At 41.3% G+C, this 9,700-nt stretch overlaps 1 protein-coding gene across 2 annotated transcripts in view; it reads left to right on the forward strand.

Moving 5' to 3' along the window:
- Window positions 1-7,155, forward strand: part of KCNN3 (potassium calcium-activated channel subfamily N member 3) — a 170,851-nt gene extending 163,696 nt beyond the window's left edge. For both annotated transcript variants that reach the window (XM_052638200.1, XM_052638201.1), the window contains exons 10-11: window positions 1,687-1,747; window positions 2,985-7,155. The gene's annotated coding sequence lies outside the window, so the exon portion shown is untranslated. The remainder of the gene's footprint in view (window positions 1-1,686; window positions 1,748-2,984) is intronic.
- The last annotated feature ends 2,545 nt before the right edge of the window (window positions 7,156-9,700 follow it).

A 9,700-nucleotide genomic window follows, 5' to 3' on the forward strand; every position in this document is an offset into this window, starting at 1 on the left:
CACACACATGTGTGAATAGGTGCAACCCCAGGACACCTTCGTGAATAGAAGTATTGTCTGGGGGTTTGTTCAGTGATATTTATCCAGTAACAGTTTTCCAGCCCCAGATGTTAAGAGCACACATGTGTCAAGGGCCTCACATGAGAGCTGGGAGGAGAAGTGATGAGTGACGCAGGTGGTCCCTTCTATGTGACCTAAAACCACGTCAGAGTGCAAGGTTTTGAAGATAAAGGGAACCCTTAGGGAACATTGTGGGTAAGATAAGGTGACACAGGTTTGTCAGTAGCCTCTTCCTATTGTGCCACGTTTATCTCAGTGCAAAAATTATTGTAATACTTCTCCAACTTCAAGAGGCTTCAGAAACATCCAGATCCTGTGTATGACAGGAATTGTGAGGACAGGGCATCCGGATGCAAGATATTTTTCTCATACCACCATCTAACCATACATAATGCTTGTGATGTGAAAACCATCCAACTGCTCATCACATTTCTCATTCCAAGGCCTCTGCTTGTGGGGACTTAAATGATACTGTAGGGAATGTTTCATCTGTTTAGGGTAAAATGAAGGATGTCATCTGTGGTGCGGATGATTGTCCTGTGGGGTATCACAGGACATCATCCCCTTTCTGAAAGCAGAGTCCAGCTGTGGAGACTTCTACAGCTCTGGGCCTGGTCTTCTAAGGACAAGGGAATAATCAGACAGCAAAAGGTAGACAACCCTAGGAAGGCCACTCTTTCAAGAAGATCTGGTCTCTTGTTAAATTTCTTCTTTTATCTTTTTTTATTGCTATTGCTCTTCCCTTGATGGCCTCATTTTTATCTCAATAACTCCTTTGAGCATTTTCCTTGATTGTTTTGTATACCATAGATGCCACACTTACTGCTGGCTTTTTTTTACTTGTTATTTTACCTATTGATTATCTAAAAGATCCGTATCTTTTTTTTATGTCCCAAGAATGGTGCTCCTGTTTTCAGTGACAGCTGAAAGTATAAACAGACAGATAAGCAGATGAAATAACCATATGTTTTCTTTGTGGCATTAGTTCATTTCACAGTGTGAAAAGCACTGACAGGTCAACCTGAGCATGCCAATCTCAGTCATCTAAACTGCAGCCCTCAATTCTTAATTCCTAGTCACTCTGCCCATTCCCCAGGTAGCCCTATGATGTGCGTGTGTGTGCACACGTGCACATGTGCATATGTAGGGATTTCATTTGAATTTCAAACAAATGGCATGCAAGATTCCACTGTTACTCCTCCTGCCAAAAAGGATGTGCAGACTGTCACTGACCCACTGTTATCTATGGGTGGCTCTTCTTTAACCCATCACTAATACTGTTCACTTGGGTAAATCCTAATGACCAAGCTAGCAACACTAGCAAAGAGAGTGGCTGGAGATACTTTCAGTAACAGCAGTCACTGGTATCCTAGAAACACACAGGCGTTTGTAGTGTGACTAGACCTATTGGTAGTGCAATAGCTAAGTATGGTTTTTCTCCTTGGGAAAAGAGTATTTACTCTTCAAAAAAAGAAAATGATTGAATTCGCATGTTGACCCTCCAGTGGTAAATGGGATGCTGCTTCTCTGCGCTATTTCAGCTTTAGGTGAGGAAGTTACCCATTCTCCTGCAAGTACAATCAACCTTTGATGACTTAGGTATTGATTACCCGTTTTTTCCTACAGCCCTTCTTTTGGCTAAGTCCACTGTGCCTCAGCATCACAGTCAAATGGGAAAGGGGGCCAGGTGGGTTTTCGTGTTACACCTTCTTCTCCTGTAATTTCAAGTTTGGTGGTAGAGGAGATTTAATTATCTACTCAAGAGTTGGCTATATGAAAAAAAACAATTAATTACGGTAATCCCACTCCAGTACTGAACTGATTGAGTTCTTCCCCCTCCTGGAAGTCAGACCCAGTGGCCAAGCCCCTCCTATAATCTTTCTGTTAACTCTGTGTCAGATCAAAGTATACTCTGATATTCCCTAAAATATCTAGACACTTGAATTAAAAATATAGAGCCACCCCCTCATTGCTTAAGCCATATTATAGCTTCATGTACTGTAAAGGCAGGGATGTATATGATTACTTAAGACCACTAATCTCAGTGGGGTTTCAGGTCAGAACATCAGTTGGTAAGTTATACCAGACTAGGGGCTCACCCCTCCTTAGATTGAAGTCCAAATAAAAATCTGCATCATTGGATCAAAGGCCACATATGTGTGATCATCATCAATAAATGATCATAAAGTATCTATGAGCTGCTCTTGCCATCCTCATAATATGTAACTTCATGACATCATATCTCTAGAAAGGTATAATAGAATGCAAAAGAGCAAGAGGGGTAAGGCCTTGAATCACCACTAACTTCTGACCTCAGCAAGTACCAGTGGTGTAACAATAATCTTGTAAGTGAGAGGGTATAGAAAATGTATTCACAAGTAAATTCTAAAGTGTTGAGCAAGTGCAAACTGTTGTTGTATATTAAAGGCTGGGAAGAAACAATATTGAAGAAATAATGATTTCAATACATTTAGGGCTTTCCCCTTTGATATTTTATAATTTCTTATGAATAAATCATGATGGAAGAAAATAAATCTAGAGATACAGAATCAGAATAAATAAAAATCTAACACTGGATCCACATCTTTGGCCAATGACTATAACCACCTCAGACCTCAATTTCTCTATACTTAAAATGAAGATAACAATTAATATTCTTAAGTGTGAAGTACTCAGTAGATTTTAAAATGGAATCACTATTGTCAACAACACCAGCCCAAACCAACTCTGTCTAGTCCACACTTTGGTGTTGCCTCAGAGTGTACTCAGTAGTTACCAAAAAGTAATTCTTACATACTGACCTGTGTGAAATTAGCAGGGAGAGAAGCATGGGATTAGCACACAGTCCCAAGACCTCTCTCCTCCTTCAGAGTGCACCTCATCAAACAGTGCACCCCAAGTTAAGAATCAGTGTTTCGTTCCAGAACCCATGACGTTGCTGCCATCACAGTACCAGATTGAGACACTGTGGAGTCACTGCACTACCAGTAGGCTACTGCTCTTTTAAAGTTACTGCTTTTAAATCGTAAAATATATCCCCAGTTCTGCAGTCATCCCACTTCCCTAGCTGCTGCTTAGAAGCAGATGAAGGCTCTGTAAGTCATCATTCTGCTGCCCCTATTGACCCTGCACGCGTTCGGTTTCAGTACCTTAGACAGCTACCTGATGGCTTCCTGGTAGGCGGGAACAGCTTCTTCCCTTCCCATCCTTCCGCTACAGTCGGTCGGCTTAATGACACCCTGGACAGTATCCCTTCCTTCTCTACTGCCGCCAAAGTAAACACTGTGGGAACGGGATCACTGATACCACTAAGAAAGGAAGGTTACAGGGATAGCAATATTAAGTGTCTGCCTCTGGTGGTAGAATATAGGTGAGTTGCTCTTCATCCTGAAAGCTTGTGCCAAGCTGCATGAACAGAAATTAACGCTAAACTCCTGTCAGACAAGTAATACGTAGATTTTTACTAAAATAGACTGAATCTTATTAAAAAGTTCTCAGTGGAATGGTATAGAAATATATACAGATAGAGAAAAAAAATAACTGTGATCTTTTTCCTTACACCATTACTGGAAATGCCCAAGTATGAACTGGAGTTCCCTCTGAACAAAACCATTATCAAATCGTCAACATATGACCTCCAAATCTAGGTGCCAAGGGCCCTGCCACAGTTGTTTACACACCTGAGAAATATGTTCTGGAAGCTGTACTCTTGGGCTTGGACCATGTGTTGAGACAAACCAAACAGACGTTGTGACCAACCAAGCTGATGGAGGAAAAGCACAAAATTCAATACCAACCTATAGTTCAGATCCCAAAGAGATGCTGAATTTATAGCCAAAAAAATTTTTTTGACAAATCAAATATCAATCTGATCGGAACAGCCAACATGAAAGTTCACAGAAGGAGGACAGGGAATAAACAACATTCTCTAGCTGTATCATATCGTCTCAGTGTTTGAACCTCAACCAGGACTGATCTACCTTCATCAGACACACCTTTTAATGGCGCAACAACTCAACGTTGGTCCCAGACTCTCCATTCTGCACTGACCGGAAGAGAACAACAGAAGAGAGCAGCAGGATGTCAATGGAGGAAGGATATCCATGGCAAACTCAGAAACTGATGTGTTTATTATCAGAATCAGATGAGCTTCAATATGAATTTGCATCTTGCCTCTGTACTGCTTGCTATTTTTTAATGATAGGAGAAAGTATAACAGTTTATTTTAAATATGAAATATGTTGCTATATTATAAAATATATTGTAACTTTCAATTAACATTTTGTATCAAACTAGTCTTTAGCAGGTACAGTGTCAACCTGCTCTCCCAACGACTGTTTCTGAGTACACATCACTGTTAGTGACTGCCTGACACCCAGACCAAGGGTCCTCAGCCTACTGAACTGCCATATTCTAATTCTCTGAGACCTGACTTAATAGAGATAAAAGAACGCTATACCCCACTTAGAAGACTAATTCTACCCTAAATTCTTTCAAGCCATTTCAGAAGAGATTTTAAAAGCCATCACTCCTTTAGCAGCTGTGCAAAGCCAGTTTAATTAAAGGGCAGGCTCTTTCTAAATGCAAAGGCCCTATTACATAAATGATTTGTCTCAAACTCAGCCAATCAGTTTTTCCTTTGGTAATGGCAGAATGGGGCATAAGGAAGGGTCTTGTTCTCCTGTGACACAAAGGATTCAGACTCCTAGGGATTGTAAGTTTCTCTGTGTCAGAGTATAACTGGGATTGGAATTGCATTTCCCTGGGGGCTCAGTGAGAGCCCAGTGGGCAGTTATGCTTTTCTGAGTCGGCTCCTTGAGGGAGCCAGGTTTCCACACATTTAAACCACAACATGGAGCACAGCTCCTAAGGGGATGAAGGGAGGAGGCAGGACATGCAAAGAGCTGGGCTTCCCTTTCTGCTAGTTTGGCTGGGAGGAAAGAAGGAGTTTCCATCAAGACGTTTTCCTTTATCAGCAAAACTGCGACAGATTTTCTACTTCAGCAACTACGATATCGATGTCCTTCCTTCTCTGATAGAGCAGTTGAGACACATGTGTAAAACTTCTCACTTCCTTCCTTTGGCCATGGGACTATTTGTAGATGAAGACGGGATGCATTTGGTCATAGAACGAAGGTTCCCTGGAATCAGTGGCCTCCTCCCGAGGAGGACCCTTGCTTGTTATCACATTGGTAAAATATTGCACAGGTGCACACCAAGAAGCATCAGAATAGATTCTTCAACTGAGTGTATCTCTTCCCTTCACAATCTCTGAAAATTCACACAGATGTACTGATAGTGCAAAACAGTAGGTTTTCTCCTGGGAAAAAGGCTGGAATCCTCTCACACTTCCATTTTATTTGAGCTTAAATATAGATAAGGCTGGGGGCTCAGTAATGTTCTCATGCCATTCGAAAGAGAAATATCTAAATGCCCAGCTTCAATCGGCTCATGTGGCTGAGAGCTAACTTGGAGACACATTTCATTTTTATTCATTAAGCCTTTTATTTTGTATTGGAGTATAGCCGATTAACCGTATTGTCATAGTTTCAGGTGGATAGCAAAGGGACTCGGCCACACATATACATGTATCCCTTCTCCCCCAAACTCGCTCCCATCCAGTTTCCCACATGACATTGAGCGGAGTTCCCTGTGCTATACAATTTGTCCTTGTTAGTTATCCATGTTAAATATAGCCGTGTGTACCTGAACACACATTGTATTTTAGTTGAGCTGAATTCTCTCAGTCTCTATACTGGTCCTCAGTTACATGTTTGGCTGAGCTCCATTAAAGCCATCAGAACTCCAGGGCACCTGTTTTTAGCAAGTTACTCACTCGGTAATGGAAATTAGTTTATTCTCAATTTTATAATTGACTGATGAATGTACTGGTGGTAATTTATTTGTCTCATAATACTTTTCTGCTACTAAATAGAACTGTCTCTTTTGGCTTTTCCTTCTAGCTGTTCTCAGACGAAGACTTCTACGTTTATAGAGAGTGTTCTGATTTTTCTACTCAAAGTTATTATTCCATCTAGAATTAAGAAAACCAATACCAATTCCTGATTTGGGGAAAATGGGACCTTTGGACAGTAATTCAGGCATGTAGCTATATGCTGACAGTTGTAAGTCAAAGTGTGGTCCACAGATCGGCAGCATTAGCATCACTTGGGAACTCGTTAGAAATGCAGAATCTCGGGCCCCATCCCAGACCTACTTAATCATATTAGGCATTTTAACAAGGTCCCCATGTGGTATACATATTAATTGTAAGCACTGTCCTGACCACACAGCAATGGTAAATAACATTACTATTCAGAAAATCAAACTATTTCTTCCTTGACCCTCATGTATAGAATTATTTGATGAAGTAAAGGTCCCATATGATCATAAAAACAAATGCACCTTAAAATTCCTCTTGAGGTCAGATAGCTCGAGTGGTATATACAAAGAAGCAGTCTTTTCCCAGTCTTATTTTAAAAGGACTCGCTTCCTTGCCGTGAGCCATCTCAAAGCACCTTTTTAAGATTTTTGTTTTAGTGAATGCTGGCAGGGCCATCAGAATATCAGGTGGTTCCTCGGGCCAGGTCCCCTGGAAGGCCACCTGGCTCCTTGCTCAGCATAACGCAGAAATAGCTGCATCTGTGTTCCTCCCTTGAGAAACTCAGCATCCCACCAATGGGAACTCTCCTCCCTAGAGGAAACTAGCAAGAGAAGTTAGTTTAACCATCTAGAAACATTCCTAATCTCTCTTTAAACCAAGTCTCTTATTCATTACACCAACCTGACACTCTGAGGTAAGCAAGGAAAGATGTGAATTGTGATATTGGCGCCATAAATTGATATGTACCCAGAAACAGTTATGTTCTGAATTAATGGCTTTAACCTGTTCATTGTAAAAAGTGCCTTGGACTTCAATCTAAAGAGGTCAGTATAAATATATGTGTGTGTGTGACATATGTAGGCAAATATTTACAATTTATACATACATAGGTGCACACACATATACCCTGCACATTCATATATAATATATACATACATATATAAATGCTTCGTAATATATCATATTGCTATTTGCAGCTCCATTTCTTTTGTCTGGTCCTATGTTTATTTGTTCAGTGAGACCTTTACATAGAGAGGTTCTATCCAGGACATTGATGTATTTTTTGTTTGTTTTTTACTTTTTATTAAAAAGGTAAAGGATATAAAAAGTCAAGTGCCTGAAGGTTTTGAATGGAACTGTGGTCAACTTTCTCAGGTCGCCAAAAAGGAAATTGAATTTGCTTTCGGGAACCATTTTTCTGTTTCAGTGGCTTGTCGTTCTCCCTCTGCAGGACTGCCTAAGTAAAAGTGGTTGCAGTGATTTTGTAATTTCATTATAATCCATTTTAACAGCAAACCTTTTGATCACTCTAGTGCCAAGTTCTCTTCACACAGCAGCATCAGAAGGTTCTGGTCTTTATGAGCTAGGCACGGTTTTGTTGTCATCTGAAAGACTAAATTGTAGGAGACGGGGCTCAAATACTGCTTGGGTTTCGCAGGTACCTCAGAGGTAAAAATTCTGCCTGCCAACCAAGACATGGGCTAGATCCCTGGGTCAGGAAGATCTCCTAGAGAAGGAAATGGTAACCTACTCCAGTATTCTTGCCTGGGAAGTTCCATCGACAGAGGAGCCTGGTGGGCTACAGTCTGTGGGTCACAAAAAAAATTTGGACATGACTTAGCAACTAACCAAACAAATATTGCTTCCATTTAGTAGCACTCATAGAAGGACAAGTAGGAATTTCTCTCCCTGAACCAGGTGAAACTCCAAGATGGCCAGCCAAGGGACCCCAGTGAACTTTCTAGAGCTCCTGCTCCCTGCCTTTCTACAATAATACGATCCTCTGTATCGATCAGCCTGTCTACCAAAGGTCATCTCCTTCTATGGTGCGATAGCTTTTAAGGGGCCCGCCTCTCTGGTTAGAAGCTCTCCAGAGTCCCAGGCAGAGTCCCACGGTTCCCATAGCTCTGTTCATGAGCTCAAGGAAACACTTTACTTCTTCACATCAACTAAATCTTCTCTCCATTTCCCTGCCCAAGTGCCAATGCCCTCTTGACAGCCAGGGCCAGGCCAGAGAGGTAATGCCCATTCACGGTGTCAATCAGAAGAGACACTTCAAAATATCAGAGGGGCCCAGAAGGACAGCCAGTCTCTCCAGGTGTCCCCCTGCTACAGCCACATTTGTGGAACTGTCATTAAGAAGGCTTGGCAGGACTTCCCTGGGGGCTCACTGGTAACGAATCCGCCTTGTAGTATGGGGCACGTGGGTTTTATCCCTGGAAGATTCCACTTGCGTGTGCTGCACCTAAGACCTGATGCACGCAGTCAAGTTAATTAATTTTTTTTAAAGGCTTGGCAAACCAAGTTCCCCAAATTGAATCCCCATACCATACTGTTCTGCCCATGAACATTTCTGTAGCTCCAGATAAAAAAGAAGAAAACACAATTTAGGTACTTTCAAAACCAGTATCTAATATTTGAGGGTTTTTTCTCTGATAAAATATTTTCAAAAAATATCTAGCTATATTTCTGTAGCCATTCATTACTTAAAGCTCTTTCCAAAATCCCTTATTGAAGTAATGCATTTACCAACCCAATGATTACAAAACAACAATACTTCATACTTAAAAACAGTAATAACTTTCAATAATTCAGTTATCGCCCTGTGAGGTAGATGACAAATATTATTCCCATTATTCAGATGGGAAAATTGAGCTAGAGAAAAGCAAGCAGCAAATGACTCATCAAAGTCAGGAGTTAAGCTGAAAATACAACCTAAGACTTTTCAGCACATTTGGGAAAGAACAGAAATTAACGGCTCAAATTCTATTGCTGGCCACCTTTATGAAGAAGACCAAGAATGTATGGCAACCACATGCCTAGACCCAGGCTTGGAATGTAAACGGTGGGTGGGTTTGGAGGCCTGGGTGGGAGACGACACCTCTTTCTTTGTGCAAAGTGTGAGAGTTGTGCCACTGAGGGTGAGCTGAGCCCATGGCCTTCGCCACTTCCTCTTGAACTGAAGCTAGAGAGAAGGGGCATTTTAAAAATGTTCTGGTAAATGCTGATACAATACGATGGCATTAAATAAAAACAAGAAGAGAATTGACTCAAACACAAAACCAAAAGCGCAAGCGGCTGATTTCCTTTAATTTTATCTTCTTCCTTCCCTAAGTCAGTTGTGAAAATAGGAATTTTTAAAGGAGGAAATCTTAATTTAGATTGGAAACAGAGCCCCCTGGAAAAAGTTGCCTCTTTTCTTTAATCAAGGTCAGCATTGGCTTAGTGTTGATGGCGGTGCCTGACTCAAGAGATTGGCCCTGCCAAGAAGCGAACATGTGAACGGGTTTAGTATCTAACCCAGTTTTAACAACGTTGGGGAGAAAGTGAGAACTGTGCCAGAGGTAAGCGACTGTTATCAATGAGGATGTACAGACACACTGATGTGTGATAAAGTACGCTTGCAGCTATGTTCAAATAAAGGGTCAGGCAGTTACACAGTACGGTGATTCCATTTATCTGAGCAGAGGTTCTCGGTCTTGGTTTCACACTAGAAGCACCTCAGAAGCTTTTGAAAACATTCAAGCCAGTGCCCCT

The sequence above is a fragment of the Budorcas taxicolor genome, chromosome 3 (genome assembly GCF_023091745.1).
Source record: "Budorcas taxicolor isolate Tak-1 chromosome 3, Takin1.1, whole genome shotgun sequence".
Lineage (NCBI taxonomy): Eukaryota > Metazoa > Chordata > Mammalia > Artiodactyla > Bovidae > Budorcas > Budorcas taxicolor.